We start from the raw sequence: 21,641 nt of genomic DNA, 5'->3' as shown, positions 1-21,641 counted from the left end.
TAGGATGGGCTGGAATAAAAATGCCAGACAATAACAAGTGTTGGGAGGATGTAGAGAAGTTAGGACCCACACACACGGCTGGTGAGAATATAAAATGGGCAGCCACTTAGGAAAATAGTCTGGCTATTCCTCAAACGTGTTAAACATACCGTTATTCATGTTAGCCAAAAGGTGGAGACAAGGCAAATGCCCACCAACTGCTGAGTGGAAAAATAAAATGTGGCCTCCCTACACAACAGTCTTCTTCAGACACACGCAACATGAGTGAACCTTGAAAACGTGATGCTCAGTGAGTAAGCCAGAGACAAAGGCCACTTACATGAAATGTTCCATTTACACGAAATGTGCAGAATAGAGAAATCCATAGACGGTGGGTCACTGGTTGTTCAGGGCTGGGGGTGGCAACTAAAGGGTTTCTTTTTGAAGTGATGAAGATGTTCTAAAATGGTCTGTAATGATGGTTGCAAGTATCTTTGAACACGTATATAAAAACCAATGAACTGTAGCCCTGGCCGGTTTGGCTCAGCGGTTGGAGTGTCGGCCTGTGGTCCAGAGAGACCCGGGTTCGGTTCCCGCTAAGGGCATGTGCCTCGGTTGCAGTTTGTCCCCGGCCCTGGTTGGTTGTGCGGGTGGCAGCCCCCCGATGTGTCCCTTCACGTCGATGTTTCTCTCTCTCTCTCTCTTCCTCTCTCTCCCTCCTGCTCTATCTGAACAAAAAACTAGAAAAATGTCCTCGGGTGAGGATTAAAAAAAACAAAAAAAACCAATGAACTGTAGACTGTGAGTCAGTGTATTGTATGATATCTGAATTATATCTCAGTAGAGCTGCTTAAAAAAAAACAAACAAGGGAGAACATGTCAGATTCCAAACTGCACAATCCTAGATGCTGCTTCGTTTGCATCTATTTGTGCGATTGATTTTTTTAATATATTTGACGCAAGCATTTCTTTCCTTAATAAATCCCTGTTCATCTTCATTCATTTTTCTAATGGAACATTTGCCTTTTTTTTTTTTTAAAGAATAAGGATTTGGACCCTGGTTATCTTCGCTGCCAATAGAGTTTTTCAAGCTCATCACTGGCCTCGTTCAGGGAACACGGGGCCTCCTTCCCAGCTCACAGTCTGCACACAGAGCTGCCGTGTTCACTGCTCTGCGCTGCAGGCTGACATTTCCTGGGCACTTAACTGTGTACAAGGCACGTCAGAACCATACTCCCGGCCTGGAGAATGTCACCCTCCCAACCTGCCGTCGTCACGTGCACCTCGGCCAGGAGGTGGCTGGCCCTGCAGGGTTATGGGGCCATGAGGACCCCCGGCTCCAGACCTCAGGCTAAACCCAGATCCTGTGTGTTAATTCTTCACCTTGCAGGGACGTACTTTCCTTCATTCATTCAACAAATACACACTGAGCCCCTGCTGTGTGCCCAGCTTTGCTCTGGGCACAGAACTGCACCAGCTACAGTGCAGGAAAAGCCTCCACAATGGGAACAGCAGAGGATACAGGGGTGACCGCCTCAGACCAGGACGTGGGACCGAGGGGCTGAGCCTCATGGAAGATGACGGAAGGTAGCAGCAATGTGTCCTCCCATCCCCACAGGAAGCAGTGCCCCACCAAGGGACACCAAAGTCTGTGTCCTGACGTGGCCTTTCCTTGGAAGGGCCAAACACCTTCTTGGCTGCCCAGGAGTGGGACAGACAGCCCTGGAGGCCAGCAGCAAAGACCGTCTCTTTTCTAGGACCAGTGTCATTCCAGTGTCCCCATGAGACCTGCTTAGCGGCTTCTTTACCAGGTGCAGAGTCCAGGTGCCCTGTCCATGAACAAGGACACACAGAGCACACAGGGGCCGGCATCCCTTTCAAATAAAGGTTCTTGACCCAGGTAGCTAATATTTGACGGGTGTTTTCACCGTGGCCTCCAAGACACCTGGCACCACAGAACTTCACGTCGTTGCTTCATCCTCCAGGGAGAAAGTGAACTCTAAATGTGGATCCATCCCCCAAGTCCCAAATACAGGCCCAGCCCAGCCATGCCCCATGACCGGCTAGAACCCACCAGGGGAGGATGGCAGGCCTTGGCCAGGAGGGCAGGTAGGTCTGGGCACCATGCAGGACCCCCAACCACCCAAAACTCAGCTCCACTACCGAGCTGGGCTTTTGAGGGTGGGGCTAAGCGGCAACAAACAGAAGACGAGGACTGGCTGAGACATTAAGCAGTGAACGGTCCAGTGAGGTTTTTAAGAGTTTGGCAGGTTGCTCATTAACCGGATTTTACTGGAGGGTAGAGGGCTGGCTCATGCGCCAGGTTCCCACGGGGAGGGGGTTGGGAGCAGCTGACCTGCTCAGCTCCCACCTGTGACAACTTCGCCCCAGTCTGGTTGGGGTCACAGGTAAGCACCTCCCCACCGGCTTACAAGGGCAGGCTGGACCAGGACACAGTTGGGGAACCCGAGACCCCACTCTGATCACAGACCACCACATAGGCAGTGCCCAGGCCTGCTCGCTCCTCACCTCATCTCCAGCCGCACAGCAAGTATCTAGAATAACTACCGCCAGTGGGAATCCAGGGCATGGCGGTTACCCAGCACACAGCGGTGTCTCCCTCAGGGACAGAGCCCCCCGACAGCTACAGGCACCTGGCCCAGGCAGACAGTGGCCCCTACCGCCCCCACAGACTCCAGGTGGCGCCACTTGCAGGTGCCACACTCCGCGGCCGGAGCCACAGCCAGTGAAGGCAAGAGACCGATGCCTGGCAACTACAGCTGCCCTTCCTAACTTCACGTCCACCTGCGTCCTCGGGTGCCCCTAAGGGCACAGCAGGACCCTTACTCACTTCACAGGGCCATGCCCTGGGGGATGAAGTCTGCTCAACCCACGGGGGGCAGGGGTGAGTCCCTGGGATCTGGAGGGCAGCGATGAGTGTGCCACTCTGGGTTCAGACAAAACGGGAACCAGCCTTGGGCTTGGCCGTCCCCAGGCCTGAATGCCAGCCCCACAGGCTTCTGCGGGGCAGGGGGTGGGTGAGGGTGGTGCCCCTGTAAGAACCTATTTGTCATCCGTCCTGCACTGCTGGGTCACCAAGTGGTAAGATGTGGGGCCCTGAATCCAAGCACTTGCATGTCCACATCATGCCATGGGGATCTGGGGAGCTCAGAACGTGCTGGAGACGCTGCAGCAGGTCAGATAGTGGCCCTAGAAGGATTTCCCTAAACCCATGGCACCTGTGAACACGACCTTATCAGGCAAAAGGTCTTTGCAGGTGCAACTAGTTAAGGATCTTGCGATGAGACCATCCTGAGTGGGCCCTGAATCCAATAACAAGTATCCTTATGCAAGACAGGAAGGGAAAGACACGCACAAAGAAGTCACATGATGACAGGCAGAGCCTGGACCGATCAGGACAAAGCCAGGGATACCTGGAGCCAGAAGCTGGAAGAGGCAGGAAGATTCGTCCCCTAGAGACCTTGGAGGGAGCCTGGCGCTGTGACACCTTAATCTCAGACATCTGGCTTTCAGAACTGAGAGAACAAATTTCTGCTGTTTCAGGGCCCCCATGTGTGGTCATTGAGATGGCAGCCCAGGAACTTACAGGGATGCTAAGGACAGGTGGGAGTTGGATGGGCAGGGGGACAGAGCAGTCAAGCCCACCCAGAACTGCAAGGTTTTCCTGAATAAACGAGCCAAGGGCTCCGAGACCCGACTGCTGGCCATGCGGGCATCCTCATCTGCAGTGGAGACAGCCTTTGTCTAGGCACCGGGCACACTAGGTGCATGATCGTCTGTATGAGGTGAGGTTTTGTGGAGCAGTGCAAAGGCCCAGCGGCCGCCAACGTCAACCTAGCCTTCCTGAGGATGACCCATGGACACAGCACTGGGGATGGCCACCCGTGGCAATGTTGGCTGGGAGAAACGGACTCGGTCTTGTCACAGCTGCCCCTTGCAGTCCACCCAGGCCCCCTGATGGAGTTCCGGGGCCACGGCGGCCTCTACTGGGAGGTGGCCTCCCATCAATGCTGACCAGTCTCATAAGGAAGTGACCTCATATACGTGGACCTTAGATGCCCACTTGGGGCCAGTGCAATGTGCCCTTCACCTTTCTCTGGCCTCAGTCCCCCTGGTCCGGCCCTGCTCTGGGGTCAGGAAGCATGTGCCCTGACCCCTCTGGGACTCCGGGGCCTCGACAGCCACAGACTTCACAGACACAGGCTGTGATGAGTTACACTGTCTTCCCCTTGTGAAAACTTCACCATGAGGGTGTAGGCAGATACGAGGGTGAGAGACAAACGGAGAACTGGTGGGACCTCCCAGCGGCTTCTCTTGGTCATGGTTTGGATTTTAGGGAGGGGCAGGGAAGCAGAGGGGCACTGCTTCCCCAACAAGGTGTGGCCACATGCGGACTCAGTGCCTTTGTTTAAAACCATCAAAACGCCCAAGTGTCCACTTTGATTCCCTCCACAACCACAACTGTGCCCAGGCGGCTCCACCCTGGCTCCCCACCCTGCCCCGTCTTTCCTCCTCACCTGCCCTCACTGGGCGGCTCAAGTCTGCCCCGGGGGCTTTCCTTGTTCTCAGCCCCTTTTTCTGTTTATTTACCATCTTTACTCAGAGAAGCTGATGCGTTTTACAGTGGGGACCAGAGAAACTAACAGCCTGGCCGGTGTGGCTCAGTGGCTGAGCATCGATCCACGCACCAAGAGGTCGCTGGTTTGATTCCCGGTCAGGGCACATGCCCAGGTTGTGGGGCAAATCCCCAGTGGGGGGCATGCAGGAGGCAGCCAACTGATGTTCTCTCTCTTCGATGTTTCTATTTCTCTCTACCTCTCCCTTCCCCTCTCTCTAAAAATTAATAAAGAAACAATAATTTTTTTTAACTTATGAAAAAAAATAGAGAGAAACTAACAGAATCCCACACGAGTCACATGGAGGGTTCCTGTCAACAGCTGGCATTTTAATAAAACATGACAGCAGGCCCCCCAAGTTCTAACCCCTCGCTCTTCAACACCAGCAGATTTATCTGTGAGATGAGCTGGGCTCGAGGTCTGTGACCTGGGTCCCAGTGCCCAGCTCAGCTCTGCACCTGTCTCCCCTGAAAGGCCCAATGTTGGGAAACTATATCTGGGAGAAACTGTCCCATTTCCTTAAAAGTATGGAGCAAACCGCAGGAAACATGGTTCTCCGTAAGGGAAGACCAGCCTCCTCCAGAAAAAGCCTGTGTGTCTCACTATTGTCCATGACAGGAAGGGGGAGGGGAAGAGGGCTTTGGCCTCCCTGTCCCTCCGCCAGACCCACTCAGCACACACCACCCTCTGCCGACATCATCCCCAATCCAAGAAAAATATAACTGCATTTGTTCCATAGACTAAACCAGGGGGAGGGGGGCAAGTAGGATACTGTCCAAGAGACCCAGAGTGGGTGGGGCATTCGATGGTCCCTCCACACCCAAAAAATGACAGGCTGATTCTGAAGAAGACAGGGATGAGAGTGTCGGGGGTCTGGGCAGGTTCTGCTAAGAGTGGTGCTGGGAGGTGGGCTCCCTCGAGGAGAGTCTGTGTAACCCCAGGACCTGCAGGAGGGTGGCAGGAGGTGCCCGTGCCCAGCCTGGGAGCTCAATGTGGCTGCCCACGCAGTCCAGGAGAACAGCCACATCTCATCCAAATGCATGTGTCCTCATTTGATCCACACACGTTAATGCGGGAGAAGCTGTGTCCTCACCCAGTGCCAGCCCTGTTCCCACCTTCCAGTTACCTGGGGGCTTAGAAGCCACTCCAGCCTGGACCTGGCAGGGGTCCCAGCATGCTGGGCATGCCGGGGCTGGGGCTGGGGAGTGGGGGGATGGACCAGCCTTAGCATTTTGAAGAGCTCCTGGGTGATTCCTGTGGGCAGGTGTGTGTGAAATAAATTACGCAGACCCAGGCTGCTTTTGGGGCGCGCAGGACAGACACCCAGGCTCCTGGAGCAAGAGGCTGGCCCTGGCCCCGAGCTTTGGAGCCACCCGCCGCTGCGGGGGCCACACACAGGCCTGAAGCTCCCGTCTTCTCAGAGCAAGGGGCCTGCCCAGGCTACCCGCGTGAGGGCCATCTCCACAGGCCAGAAAGTCAGGGCACTTGGACAAGGCAGACCCTCCCAGTGGCCAGGGAAAGCAGTCGTGATGGTCAGCTGGTGTCAGAACAGCCGGGAGCGGACAGCTGTGGTTCGAGCTCTGCCTCTCCTCTGCCTCCCAGACATCCAGAAAACCAGGAGCAGCACCACCCCACGCACGTCCCTGCTCCCTGGTGACAGGGAGGGGTGGAAGGGGCCGGGGAGCAGGGCTGCCCGCTGGCCCGGGGTTCTCAGTTCACTTTCACAGGAACTCACACAGACACACTTCAGTCTACCCTCCTCCCGTTCTCACTTCTGGCTGAACACACAACTGGGGGCCATGATTCACTTCGCAGACTTGTACCCGGCGCCTGGGGTGTTCAGTTTACAGGTAGGGAGGGTCCTTCAAACACCAGGCTCTGTGCTGTCCCTTCAAATCTCGAGCCACACTCGCTTCATGTGTCCAAAGTGGCAGAAACTTGAGGAAGACCATGCTGAGTAAGACCAGGTTTGTAAATGTTGATGCTACTTATCTATATTGTGGGTGGAAGACAGACACCCTGGGTCCCACCAGGTGTGAAAGGCTGTCATGTTGGCATATGACCACCAGGGGGAGCCACACACTTGTGATTTCTAACCCAGGCTCCACGCTTGTTTCACTTAGTCAGATTTTTTTTTTATTATTATAAAAGCAATGTACCTGTTGTACTACATAAAGACCTAGGAAGTAAGGTTAACACCCCCTAGGTCTCAGGGCCCAGTGACCTGCATACTCTGAGCCTCCATCACTCAGGACTCCCCAGGCCAGGGAGGGCTGTGCCATGCGCGGTGAGCAGAAGCCAGCTCTGCCCGTGCCAATGGTCCTGTCAGAGCAGGTGCGTTTCCTCCCTGGGGCTTTGTCTGGCTGGGTCGCTCTAAGTGATGCTGAGCTGATGTCCTGACAGGTGGGTGCTTTGATTACTGGAGTACATATTCCTAAAATGGGGCTACCAGGTCAATGGAATGAAATCCCAGAGTAAGTAATAGAGAGGGGAGTCCCCTCCAAGAAGGCATGATCATGTGTCCCCATGCACAAAAGCAGCCCCTCCATGCTGCCCACTGGTGGTAGAAAGCGGAGTTTTTAATTTCCTCTGTGGATGTTGGCTTGGGATGGCTGTTGCACATGGAAGGGACATGAATCTCTAGGGCCAGAGGCCAGAATAATGTCCCTCCCCCTGGGGCCCGTAAGTAGGTTGTGTTGCCTGGTAAAGGGGAATTAAGGTTTCAGGTGGATGAAGGTTGCTGCTAACCAGCAGACCTTAAATAAAGAGATTATTCAGGGTAATTGGGATAGCACACCATGCTCACCAGGGACCCAGAAAGGGAAAGAGGGAGGAAGAAGAGCCAGAACCAAGACTGAACCGGTCACTGCTGGCTGTGAAGATGAAGGGGGGCCACAAGCCAAGGACAGGGGCCTCCAGAAGTTGGAAAGGGCAGGACACAGATTCTGCCCTCCAGAGCCTCCAGGGGAAACCAGTCCTGCTGACACCTAGCTTTCAGCCCAAGGAGGCACCCTTCAGTCTCTTAGATTTAGCTCAGAGGATAAATCTGTGCTGTTTTAAGGTGCTAACTTTGTGGTCATTTGTTACAGTGGCCACACGACCACCCTACACTTCCTGCCTTTCCTCAGGTGGGGCCTTCACCTATGATGGCAGGCACCTGCATTCAGGGGCCCCTTCTCCATCCTTGCCCCGATATTCCCGGGGCTCCTCAGGCGACTCATGCCAAGGAGCCCTGTTTTCAGAGCATACGTTTCTTTCTGGTTTGTCCTCACTTTTCTGCCACACTTAGGTCTCCATTCTCTAGTCAATCCCTCTGTCCCTCCCTATGTTCTAAGGGTCCTGTCCGGTTCCCCCAAAGCCACTGGATGATCCCCTAAATACCAGTTTTCTCCCCATCCAGTGTGGCAAATACTTTGAAAAACACAATAAAAATATCACAAGTGATGCTGAATGGCTATAAATATCTCTAAACAGGTACTGTTACTCTCCGTGCCCACACAGGACAGACAGGAACAATGCTGTGTAGACACCACGGCCCCTAGTCGCTCTCCGGAGCACTGGGTCAGCGTCTGGAATTCACGTCTACGTCCGGCCACAGCGGGCCGTCTGGTCTGTTCTCCCGGCTGCACGGCCAGCCCCGTGAGTGCCAGTGAACAAGGAAACTGCTTCCCGCGAGGAGGATAACACCCTGGCGTCCAGGCGCCCACCGTCCTGAGTGGCCAGTCACTGAGGGGCCACCGGAGGCTCCAGAGCGAACAGGGCCTGGGGCAGGCTCAAACCCTGAGGGAGGGACCCTTCCCCTCCTTTCCTGGGGAAAAGTTGCCCCCAAAACCAGCCCCACCAGCCCTGCAGATGGGCCCCAGCCCTGAACAAGGCAGAGGGCTGCCTGGGAGGCTGGCAGAGGCGGAAGGAGATGTTGGCAAGAGAGCTTGGGCAGGAGGAGGCTGGAAAACGTCCGCCCGCTCCAGTCAGTGACAGGTCTGGGCACCCCACCTGGGTAGGTGTGAGCGTGTTGTGTGTGTGTGACTGCATGGGACTGTGTGTGAGTGCGAGTTCCGTGTGTGAGTGGGTGACACACCCCGCCTCCGGTACTTGGGCACTTGAACTAGCCCACACCTTGGAGGGGACAATGACACCCACTTACGGGAGCCGTGGGGGCTGGACACTTGGGGGACAGTCCATGAGTCCTCACGGCCCCTTCCTGCCTGCAGCCTGGGCAGCTCCGTCCTTGGCCTTGGCCCAGCCAGCGTCCAACAAAGTCGACCTTCCCACCTAATTAAAAGCCCATCTTGTTCCAGATAAAAGCTGGAAATGGATATTCCATTAAGCTTTAAAATCACAAGAAGTGTGGTCTGCAGGAAGTTATAAATATGAGCATTGATTCATCTGAGGACAAGCTGATGTTATGGGGATGCCAGGCACAGCCTCTTCACACCCGCCCAGCTCGCGGGGGCTGCTTCCCCCCAACACGGCTGGGTCCCAGGTGGAGGCAGCTATTTCCCAGCCACGACCCGCAGGAGGAGGCACGGTGTGTACGCCACCCCCAGGGGGCCGGGGTCACTTCTGAATGAGGTCCCCCACCTCGTGGCCCGAGGAAAAGACAGGTAAAGTCAGTGTCACACGGCGGGTGTTTCGCTGAGGAGAGGGGGCGGCACTGAAGGCAGGACTTGGGATGGATTCCCTCTGAAACTGTTCTTTCTCAGAAGACAGTTTCTACAAGGACCCCAAATCGCCCCAGCCCCAGGCAGACCTCACCTCTTCACCCCGTAAAAACCACCTCGATGCCTCAGCCCCTCTGCCGGCTGCAGTGTGCAAGCTGACACTCGTCGGGACCCCTGGCTGGGGCGAGGCGGTGCCCCCCCAGCTGCCAGCCTGCGCCCTCACACTCACCCAGAACCACCTGGCTCACAGTCACGTAAGAAAGAGGCCCGAAGAGGCTGGCAGGAGGCCCGAGCTGCAAACCCAGTCTCCTACTCCCTCTGGGTTTCTTCTCGTGCTGATGGTAATGCAGGTGGAGCCGCCCTGCTCCCAGGTGCCAGAGTCTGGACCTGCTGCGAGTCACCGGCAGACCAGGAGAGCCCCGTCTGCAGGGCAGGCCACGTCCACCATGGCCAGGTTTCTGAGTTGACAGCAGAGGTTTCGGGGCCCCCACATCTGTCCCCACAGAAGTCCCCCTGCCGCCCTGCTCCTGGGCCGCTGTCAAAGGGCAGAGATGCTGCTGTACCCCTTAGTCCTCTTGCAAAAGGGCCACTGTCACTACCACCCTGTCCCATGGAACCACTCCCCCTAGGTTTGCCCGTGGACCTGGGGGTCTCTGAGAGGCTCTCCAGCATTACCTGGTACCTACCCCCCCCAGCTAAATGCTTCTTAGCACCATTACGACATCCTCACAGTACTTCCTGTAGCCAGAGCTCCTTTAAGCCCATTTGAAAGAGAGCAAAATTGAGGTGCAGAAAAGACACAGACCCAATAGAGTGGCACAGCTGGCCAGAGGCACTAATGGTCAGGGTAAAGGAAGCAGCCACTGAGGAGCACGGGAGCCAGGACTTAGGAAAGCATCCTATCGTGGCTCCTTACAGGGTCCCCAACCTGTTCTTGCAGGCGGCACTTTGATAAGGACAAGCTCAGCGAAGGCCAGGAGGGCCCAAGGGGTCTGCTTGGGACCTGCCTGCACAGTTCCCAGGACTTCTCAGCCCCCAGTGCCACCCAGGGCAGTGCCCAGCCCAGCATTGATCGGGAGGGTCCCATCCACACATGTGGTGGGTAGCAAGAACCCAGTATTTGTAAGTCTTTTCAGGATGTACCTATAAAACTAAAGATTTTTTTCTTTAAGATTGAACAAAATGTTCCATTCTATCATCCAAACTTCCTCCCGACATCTGAACGAATGACGGTTTCTTTATCCTTATTCTTCTATAATACTTACAGGTCAACAAAAATGAAACATTAAAGAGAGTCTGTGACCCCTTTCAAAATGAAACTTGTGATTATTTTCTTTGGCTAAACCATTAAGTCTCCTCAAAGAGGATTAACATCTGTTCAATCGCTGTTTTGCTCTGGAATCTATTTGGAGTTTTCTCAGTCACGACATGAAAAGGGGACAGCGAGGGTGCTCTGGAGGGGGCATTTCTCGGGGTCAACATAACAGCACGCTTGGCCTAACTCCGGAAGTGGGGGGCTGGGGGGCGTTCTGACCAGGGAAGCAGTGAATGCGCTTCGGGCAGGAGAGGACTAGGGGGCTCCCTTCCCAGCAGGCACCCTGAGCAAGTCCCAAGTCCTGTCTTCACAGTGCGGAGACCCCAGTCACCCAGGTGACCTGCTCCAGAGCCTCGAGGGTGACATGCAGGAGCAGACGTCCCAAGTGCAGAAGGACTTCAGAGGGTTGGGAGCCCAGCCTGCGGGGAGCCCACTGCTCGGCCAATAGGATGGGCTAATCCTCCGCCAAGCTCAGAAGAGAACTTTGGAGGTGCTCCTCCCCAGCACCCCAGCCTCAGGTGATATGCCCGCCCCCCAGACACCTTCCCAGCCAAAAGCTGCGGCCCTCAGCACAGGGCAGGTCCAGACGCAGAGGAGGCCCCTGGCCCCTGGAAAGTCTTTGCACCATTCACACCAGACCAAAACTCGATTGGACAAAGTCGCCAAAGACATGAAGACTGAGGTCCCCGAGGCCATCTATAAACGCCTCCCTCCCCGGACAGCAGAGCCAGCTGGGCATGGCTCAGGGTGACCTCACACCGCCCCTTCTTCCACGGCCCACCGCTGCCCCAGCAGGCCCGGTCCTCACCGCCCTCTGCACTAGCCCTGGTCCATGTTGCCTCCTGTGCAGATACTGAAAGCCACAGAGAGTAGCTGGGGGTCCTCCTGGGGCCTCAGGGAGAATTCTACAGGGTCTGGAAAGGTGTCCAGCACAAGGACTGGGGCCTTGAGAATGTCACCGTCTTCTGGGGGCATCAAGGACCTTCATTGGAATGAGTCCTCCTCCCCCATGCCATCAGGTCTGGCCTCCCCCTGCACCCTATGGCTGTTGTGTCGGGTGGGCCCTGCTCACCTGACACTCTGGCTATGAGCAAGGGGAGGTGGGTGGACGCAGGGCTCCAGCATGTCCCTGCACACAGTCGGTGCTTAAGGCAGGTCTGTGCAAACACCTCCCGGCTGCCCTGAGACCCCATCAGGGGGATGGGGAGAGACCAGCCAGAGCTCTGTTCTGTCTCAGGCCCCTCCCAGGCCAGCCTGACAGCCCAGATAAGCTGTTATGATTGGAATGTGACCTCCCGGGATGTCACCCCCAACCCTGCAAATAAATCACCTGCAAGACAAGTGACCAGGCGCCTGCTGGACAGCAGACTGCGTGGGCATGCTTGTTCCCCGCACGTTCCTGTTGCTCCTTCAGACCCCCTGCTTCGGTCCCCGCGCCGCCCGCAGACCAGCCGTGTGTGAAGGGACTGTGGGGGACCGTACCGGTGGGGCCTCATGACCCCAGCTTCCTGGGCTGGCCTGTCCCTGCTGATGAAGGGCGGGGGCTGGGGGCTTCTGCAGGAAACCTGCCCAGCCATAAAGGCCTCTTGGTGTGGTCTCTGCCTAAGAATGAAAACAAACTCACCGAGGAACCTCGAGGCCTGAGGCCAGGACCAGCCCTCTCCGCATTCTTGGGTTTTCCAGAGCTTAGGTAGCCACCCACATTCTCCTCCTGCCTTTGTGACTGGGCCCAGGGTCGCCAAGAGTGACTCCGAGCCTGTCCTGGGTGGGCCCAGCCCCTCTTCTGGGCGGAAGCCAAGGCGCCCCACCTGGACCCCCTGCCCCAGGCAGGGGGCTGAGGGCCTCAGGGTGTCGAGGAGGCTCCCCCCTTCCTGCTATGTTCATCCCTTCAAGCAGTCTTCCCTGACGGAGGGCAAAGGGTCACCACAGAGTCTCAGCATGTACAGGGATACCACCAAGACCCCGCAGGTCCCAACCCCCACTCCATGGACACACACTCCTGGCCCCTTCCCCAGTGTAGAAAGACGTGCAAGGCAGCCAGGAGCTAATGGCCTAGGGACCCACAGCTGAGGGTCCCAGAGCAGCTGTGACCCTCACAAAGGATGCTGAAGCAGCAGCTGAGCTGGGTAAAAGGACACGGCGGGACTGTGTCCGTGCAGGACCACCTATTCCATGGCCGCTGACGGTAACCACACAGAGTGACCTGCAGCCCGAGGAACACCTGCCTTCCGCTCCACCTGCCTGGCATCCGGGTCACCTGCTCAAGAGCCCCAGCCCCAGACTAGAGATGTTTCCATTACATAAAAGTTGTTTTATTATTTTTTTATCCTCACCTGAGGATATTTTTCTATTTTTGGTTCAGATAGAGTGAGAGAGAGAGAGAGAGAGAAACATCGACGTGAAAGGGACACATCGAGTGGCTGCCACCCACACGACCCGACCAGGGCCGGGGACAAACTGCAACCACGGTACGTGCCCTTAGCGGGAACCGAACCCAGGTCTCTCTGGTCCGCAGGCTGATGCTCTAAACGCTGAGTCAAACCAGCCAGGGATAAAAGTTGTTTTAAAAGTTAAAGAATTTACAGTGGAGTATTACTCAGCTGGGAAAAGGATTTACACTGACAGTCCACAACGTGCAGGACCTGGGACACGTGATGCTCAGTGACAGAAGGCAGACCCTGAAGGACACAGTGTAGGATCCCATTTATGTGAAATGTTCAGAGTGGGCAAATCCAGAGACAGAAGCAGATCAGTGGCTGCCAGGTGCTGGGGGAGGGGAGGGGGGGGGCCGGCTGATAATGGGAGGTGTTTCAGAGCAGAAAGTTCTAGAACTAGAGGTAGAGATGGGTGGATAATGTTGTGAATGTTCTAAAGGTCACAGAATTGTTCGCTTTAAAATGTTTTGCTGTGTGAATTTCACCCCAATGAAAAGGAATCCAATTGTTCCCCACCCAAGGAGAGGGAGCACAGAATGCACATGGAAACCGCCCCCTCATGTCCTAGAGTCTCCTGACCTCCAGTCCCCCACCCTGGCCACACCCAGCCAGTCACCACCTGCCCCAGTGGCCGGGGGCGGTCGCCCACCATGCGGCACACTCAAAGTGAACAGCCTCGCTCACCCCCTCGCTTCCCAAGCCCTGCGGGCATCTGGGCCCTGGCCCCGCGCCGCATCACAAGCAGTGCTTATGGAGGGACAGAAAGGGGCAGTCGGGAGGGCTGTACAGGGGAGCTGACAGGAACACATCACCCAGCTCAGCTCGGAGCAGCTCCTTGGAGGATCCGGAGAAGCTGCCAGGAAGCAGCTGGGATGCAGCCTCTGCTACGAGGAGCAGGAGGAGCAGGAGTGGGAGCCACGGGAGGCCCCAGGGAGGTGAGTCACAGCTCCTCGGCTCCTCAGTGGGAGCTGTTAGCTCGACCTGAGCTCATGGCCCAGGTGCAGCCCAAATTCCTGAGTCCAATGTCAGAGGCCTCGCCTTCTTGTTCCGTCAGCCCCGAAGGAGCAGCGGCAGCAGGCCCAGTGCTCCCCGAGCTGACTGCCAAGAAGTCGGAGCCAATTGTCGACCGAGCACAGAAATCAGGACAGTTACCAGTGCTGGATGCTCAGGGCCGGTGGCACCCCACTGTCCAGCAGAGGAGCTGATGCACCAAACCACAGGTCCAGAGGACAAAGCTGGTCTTGTCCACGCGTCAGTCACTGAACCCAGCCTCCGCGCAGAGGCCCTGCCGCCCCCCGCAGCCTCCGAGCCTCCCACCAGGAGGACAGCAGTGTCCGGACACGCAGGCAGTGAGGTCAGGGCTGCTGGGCCAGGGCAGGAGGGGGCCTGCCCAGGAGGAGGCGGCATCCTCTGACCCACAGGTTCAGCACCCTCACCAAGCAGCATCCCAGCCTGTGCCTGGGGGGGGCTAGGGGAGGCGATGCCTCTTGGGGTTGCCCTGAATCTACCTCCCAGGGTCTGCACCCAGAAATAACTGCGGTGACAGCAGGGAGGGGACCCAGGACACGAGTCTCCTCGGGGAACGTTGTGATCATGTTGGAACAAGGGACAGTGGGGAGGGAAGACACAGTGATGCATAAGCTCAGCTGTCCCCAGCTCAGACCACCCCACAGTCATATCAGTCCAGGTTCTGCAGTTGGTCCGGCCCCATATAAATGCTCCAAGGGAGGCCCAGTTTAACATACACCTCACCATAACACCCCCCCATGCACACCACATGCACGCAAACACACACACCACCACACACGTACCACGTGCATGCACGTGCCCACACACACACCACCACACACGTACCACGTGCATGCACGTGCTCACACACACCACCACACACGTCCCCACGTGCATGCACGTGCCCACACACACACACCACCACACACGTACCACGTGCATGCACGTGCCCACACACACACCACCACACACGTACCCACGTGCATGCACGTGCCCACACACACACCACCACACGTCCCCACGTGCATGCACGTGCCCACACACACACCACCACACACGTACCCACGTGCATGCACGTGCCCACACACACACCACCACACGTCCCCACGTGCATGCACGTGCCCACACACACACCACCACACACGTCCCCACGTGCATGCACGTGCCCACACACACACCACCACACACGTACCCACGTGCATGCACGTGCCCACACACACACACCACCACACACGTACCCATGTGCATGCACGTGCCCACACACACACACACCACACACGTCCCCACGTGCATGCACGTGCCCACACACACACCACCACACACATACCCACGTGCATGCACGTGCCCACACACACACACACCACACACGTCCCCACGTGCATGCACGTGCCCACACACACACCACCACACACGTCCCCACGTGCATGCACGTGCCCACACACACACACCACCACACACGTACCCATGTGCATGCACGTGCCCACACACACACACACCACACACGTCCCCACGTGCATGCACGTGCCCACACACACACCACCACACACGTACCCATGTGCATGCACGTGCCCACACACACACACCACCACACACGTACCCATGTGCATGCACGTGCCCACACACACACACACCACACACGTCCCCACGTGCATGCACGTGCCCACACACACACCACCACACACGTCCCCACGTGCATGCACGTGCCCACACACACACACCACCACACACGTACCCATGTGCATGCACGTGCCCACACACACACACACCACACACGTCCCCACGTGCATGCACGTGCCCACACACACACCACCACACACGTACCCATGTGCATGCACGTGCCCACACACACACACCACCACACACGTACCCATGTGCATGCACGTGCCCACACACACACCACCACACACGTCCCCACGTGCATGCACGTGCCCACACACACACACCACCACACACGTACCCACGTGCATGCACGTGCCCACACACACACACACCACCACACACATACCCACGTGCATGCACGTGCCCACACACACACCACCACACACGTACCCATGTGCATGCACGTGCCCACACACACACCACCACACACGTACCACGTGCATGCACGTGCCCACACACACACACCACCACACACATACCCACGTGCATGCACGTGCCCACACACACACCACCACACACGTACCCATGTGCATGCACGTGCCCACACACACACACACCACCACACACATACCCACGTGCATGCACGTGCCCACACACACACCACCACACACGTCCCCACGTGCATGCACGTGCCCACACACACACACACCACCACACACATACCCACGTGCATGCACGTGCCCACACACACACCACCACACACGTACCCATGTGCATGCACGTGCCCACACACACACACACCACACACGTCCCCACGTGCATGCACGTGCCCACACACACACACACCACCACACACATACCCACGTGCATGCACGTGCCCACACACACACCACCACACACGTACCACGTGCATGCACGTGCCCACACACACACCACCACACACATACCCACGTGCATGCACGTGCCCACACACACACACCACCACACACGTACCACGTGCATGCACGTGCCCACACACACACACCACCACACACATACCCACGTGCATGCACGTGCCCACACACACACCACCACACACGTACCCATGTGCATGCACGTGCCCACACACACACCACCACACACGTACCACGTGCATGCACGTGCCCACACACACACACCACCACACACATACCCACGTGCATGCACGTGCCCACACACACACCACCACACACGTACCCATGTGCATGCACGTGCCCACACACACCACCACACACGTACCCATGTGCATGCACGTGCCCACACACACACCACCACACACATACCCACGTGCATGCACGTGCCCACACACACACCACCACACACGTACCACGTGCATGCACGTGCCCACACACACACCACCACACACGTACCACGTGCATGCACGTGCCCACACACACACACCACCACACACGTACCCACGTGCATGCACGTGCCCACACACACACCACCACACACATACCCACGTGCATGCACGTGCCCACACACACACACACTTTCAAGAGATGTTCTGTTCTCTCAGGACCTTCGGCAGCAGAGCCACCCATGTGCTCAGAGGACACCTGGTGTAGAGTGGCCGTCCCCCCGCCTCTGCTCAGCCCTGTGCTGGGCTGCTCACAGCCACTGGAAGCTCCTCTCAACACCAGGATCCTGAGTGAGTCAGGGCAACTCCTGAGGTCTGGGGTCCTCCTGCAGCCAGCAGCCCTGGGACCACCTGACACTGTGGGGAGGAAGGACACAGGCAGCTGTTGACAAAAGTCATTCTTCCAAAAAATGGGTGGAGGAGGAGGTGATCAGATCTGGCCAGTTAATGTTTGGCCAGGCCTGAGCTACCTAACTCAGCATCAACCTGGGTGACATGGCCAGGGCCCCGCAGCAGTAACAGGGAGAACGTGCTGACCTGGGCTGACCCTACAGAGACAAAGACTCTGAGAATGAGGCCAACCCACGGTCCTGAATGAAGTCAAAGGACCACACTCACCCTAGCAGAGGCCGTCGTCCAGGCTGGTCTGTACACTTGGCCTTGACCGTCCACAGTCCTGTCCCCACCAGGGAAACTCCCAGGGGGGACGGCTCCCACATCTTTCTCTCTTCAAGCCACCTGACCACATTCTGGGGGGGAAAGGGGGAGGTGACAGAAACTCTCAAAGGCACCCACACTAGCAAGTGTGACTAATAAAGTTTCCAGGGCCTGGGTGACACCCAAATGTAAGCCACCGTTCTCGACCCCTGAGCTCAGTGCTGTAATTCCCAAACTCAAGCTCCCCTACAGATAAGAAAAAGGCAGCGATGACAGCAGGTCACAGTAAGGCCACCTAAAGCCTCCTAAACCCTCCAGGAACTGCCCACCAGGCCGGAGGAGGCTCCCCCACAGAACAGCAGTCTCCCAGGGAGGACCCCGCTGGCTCTTGCTTGGCCCATGAGCATTCACTGTGCCCTTCCTGCTCCCACCTGGCCTACGGCCTCGTGACCATCAGACCAGCTGATGACCAGCGTCCACCTGGCCAAACAGGGAAGTGGGTCTCTCTGCTCGGCTTCCCACGTCCCCTTTGAATCCCTGCAGCTCCATACTGACCACCTTCTAACCCCACCCTCGTGACCCGGAGTTTGGGAATGCCTCTGCCTCCCGACTCCCTGCCACTACAGTCGGTGGCCTGGGCCCCTTGGACAGTCACGTGAAGCAGGGGACTGATGACACCTCTGGCCTAATTCATGAGCCTTTCATAAAACCTTCATTCAAAAGTCTCTCCATCCATCCATTGGGAAGCATTTATTGAGCCCCTGCTGTATTCCTGGCACACTAGGTACCAGGAGGCTGCAGTCCCTCCCTGCCCGGGAAGACGGCTCCGCCCTGTTGAGAGGACTCGGCCAGGCATCGATGCCCAGGGCACCAGGCAGGCAGGGCAAGGCCGGCACCCGGAGCAGAGGATGCCGGGGCCGCGTCCAGGGAGTGGAGGGGTTTGGCGGGCAGGGCAGAGGTTCATGAAGCAAGTGCAATGTCACATCGGAGTTTCAAACAGGAGGGTGTCCCCTAGGGATAGGCCTGCCCAGTGCCTCTTGGACCTCCACCCATTGTCTCTTTCCTGAGCCAGAGAGGCAGACACGGAATTCAGCGTGGGAGCCCGGAGGGGTCTGCAGCCTCTTCCCTCCAGGCTGGACCAATGCCAGAGAAGGAACCCCTGCCTGGCCTCCCTAGAGGGGCCTGGAGCCTGAGACCCCATCTATAAGAGACCCTCCAAGGCAGGCAGGTGAGGTCAGGAGCAGAGGAGGAGGGTCGTCCAGGGTGAGGGCGGTGATGGGGGATGAAGAGCATGGGAGGAAGCTAAGTTCAGGAGGGAGGGGCGTGCAGGGGGTCAGGGGATGCAAAGTGGCCTCTGAGCCAATTCCTGGGGTGCAGGTTCCACTCCAGCTAAACCTCAAGGCGGGCTTGTGTAAGTATGTGTGTCTGTGTGTGAGAGCATGTGTGTCAGCGTGTGTGAGCATGGCTGTGCCGGTGAGTGTGTGTGAGCATGTTGGGATGGGGGTGGGGGAACCACCACCAAACTGTGGGGATAAAGCAAACAGTGGCCCCAAGTTGACAGTCAGGGGCTGGTACACGCCCACACATGCGGTCGGTGCGGGTGCTCGGAGACCCCAAAGCACAGTTATCCCGAGAGGACCCTGTGGAAAATGCTGATGCGTACACTTGCTGTCTCCTATGAAGCCGGTCCCTGGGCCTTGGTGTCAAGATCCAGAAGGCTCCTAGCTCCCCCATCCCTAATTCCTGGGAGCTCGCAGAACTGAGGTCTCCCTATAAGGAAGGCACCATGAGTACTTGGCCGACCTTGAAAGAAACTAAGCTAAGCTAAGCTTCGTTTACCTGCTGCCCCCTGTGTCTCATGCAGGCCAGAGGCAGAGAAGGGCTCGTGGGGGTGGCCACGTGAAAGGCAGAAACTCCCCCGCCCCCGTCAGATGAAGAGCAGGACATGCGAGGAGAGGAGAACCGACTGCTGTTCTGAGCGGTTCTCACAATGCTGACTGCCAATGCTCCCACCTCTAAGTGCAGAGGGGACGGGGGTGGGCAGAGATGCAGCCCAAACCCCGCAGGATGGAGGGGCACCACCCCCTTACTTTCAGGAGGTGGGGGAGGCCATGTGCTCAGCTACATTCTGAACACCCCACCTCAGGCTTCCCAGGGGATGCATGAGGGAGCATGTGACAGAGCCAGTGAGGGGACCTGACAGATGCCTCCCCAAAACAGTCATCAGATGGAGTTCGCCCTGCAGACCACCTGGAGCTGTCTGCCAGGCTGGGAAGAAGTGGAGAGCACTTGTTACTAATCGACTCCCCGCTTCCACTCACTGGGCCTCCTTCCCCCTTCCAGTGGCTACCACCCGTGACCCCCACTCCTCCCGCTCCCCCAGCAGGACAGCAGCTCTGCCCCCAGGGTCCCTTTGCAGGAGACACTAAGCACAGGATTAAAATTTTGGCAAAGGCTGCAAACACTTCTGGAACAGTCTGATCTCGCCCAGAGCCCGTCTGTCTGTCTGTCTGTCCAGCAGGAGCTCACAGGGTGCTGAGCGGGATACCCACAGGCAGCAACAGCCTAACCCAGCAGGAACCAGTGCAGATGCCCCTGGGAACCTGTGAGGAGCCCGTCTGGAGCTGCAGGGGGGCCATCTTCCAGCTTGTGGGGGGTATGTGGCTAAGGAGCTCAGATGGGGCATTAGCCGAGTGCCCTCCCCAGGAAAAGGCAGGAGCGTGTGGCAGGCTGGTGGAGCTGGGCTGGGGCGCAGGGCCTGCACTCACACACACAGCTTCCGGCAGATGCACAGCTTCCCCCACCACCCCAGCCCAGGGTCCCAGGCACGAAGGCTCCTTCTCTGCTTGAGTCCTGTTTCTTGGTGACCAGCTTGAGGGCAGCTGGCCTTCTCCATGCAGCCTCCCCTGCCCACACCCCACTGCTGGCCCCAGAAGGTTCCAAGAGCAGGAGGAATGGGGCCCTCACTCTCACAGGGCCTTGGGAACGCCAGCCCCCCACCCCCCCGCCAGCCATAATCCTGTTGCCAGGATACAGGCCCAGGAAGAAATGAAATCGTGCTGGATTAGTGTCTAGACAGCACGACCTTTCCCCTCCTTCTCTAGATATAATTGGGACCCGAATCGTCAGGCATCATGAGCTGATAGCAGGAATAAAGGAGGAGGTTGTTTGCGATGCCGCGTGGGGACATTCCTGCAGCGAGAGGGCCATCCACTACCTGCTCCGGGGGTGCTGTGTGAGCAGAGCCCAGGACTTCAAGCTGCGCCCAGGCTGGGCACAAAGGGGCTTTCATCCCAGGGGACCTCCTGTCTTCAATTGTTGATGAAAGAACTCCCTGATCCTGGTTTCCCAGTGCCCCTCAGGTCCGCAGGGAGGCGCCCATTAACTCTGTGCTGCCCATGCTCCCTGCGGGCTGCGCTGCGGGCATGTATCCCACAGAGAGGGGCCTGCCGGGTGCTCAGTGTCCGCCAGAGGCTCCCTCCATCACCTCCTGCCCCCACGGGCCAGTGTGTGGCTCAAGTGGACCTGGGGGTGGGGGGATTGTGGGTGCCCTGAGCACATGAGGACCTGTCCCCACATGTGGCCTGGCCCGGGACTGTGCTGTTTGTGTCCAATTTCATTTTTCTCTAGAAGTTAATCTCTTATTTTTCCTTCCGCCCATAAAAGCTTATAAACAACTTCTCAGGAACACCTGGGCCCAGCCTCCCAGCTGAGTAACAGACTAAACGGCCCATATTTGAAAACTGGAGCTGTGAGCTGGGTTAGAGGGTGGCCTCTGGGGAAAGAGGGGTGTGTGTCCTGTATCGTTTGGGGTTCAAATACTAAGTGTACATTCCTATTTGACTTGCACAATTTCACAAAATAAAATTATTTTAAAAATCATGAAAGTTGCACAGTATAACCAGGTGGACCCAGATCCCTTCCCTCAGCACAGTGCTGGCAAAGGCTCTAGGGGTCGGCCCGCCTGCCCTC

Source organism: Molossus molossus, unplaced genomic scaffold (assembly GCF_014108415.1).
Source record: "Molossus molossus isolate mMolMol1 unplaced genomic scaffold, mMolMol1.p scaffold_m16_p_5, whole genome shotgun sequence".
In the NCBI taxonomy this organism is placed as follows: domain Eukaryota; kingdom Metazoa; phylum Chordata; class Mammalia; order Chiroptera; family Molossidae; genus Molossus; species Molossus molossus.
The sequence above is the reverse complement of the archived record's forward strand: the minus strand, read 5'-3'. Positions refer to the sequence as shown.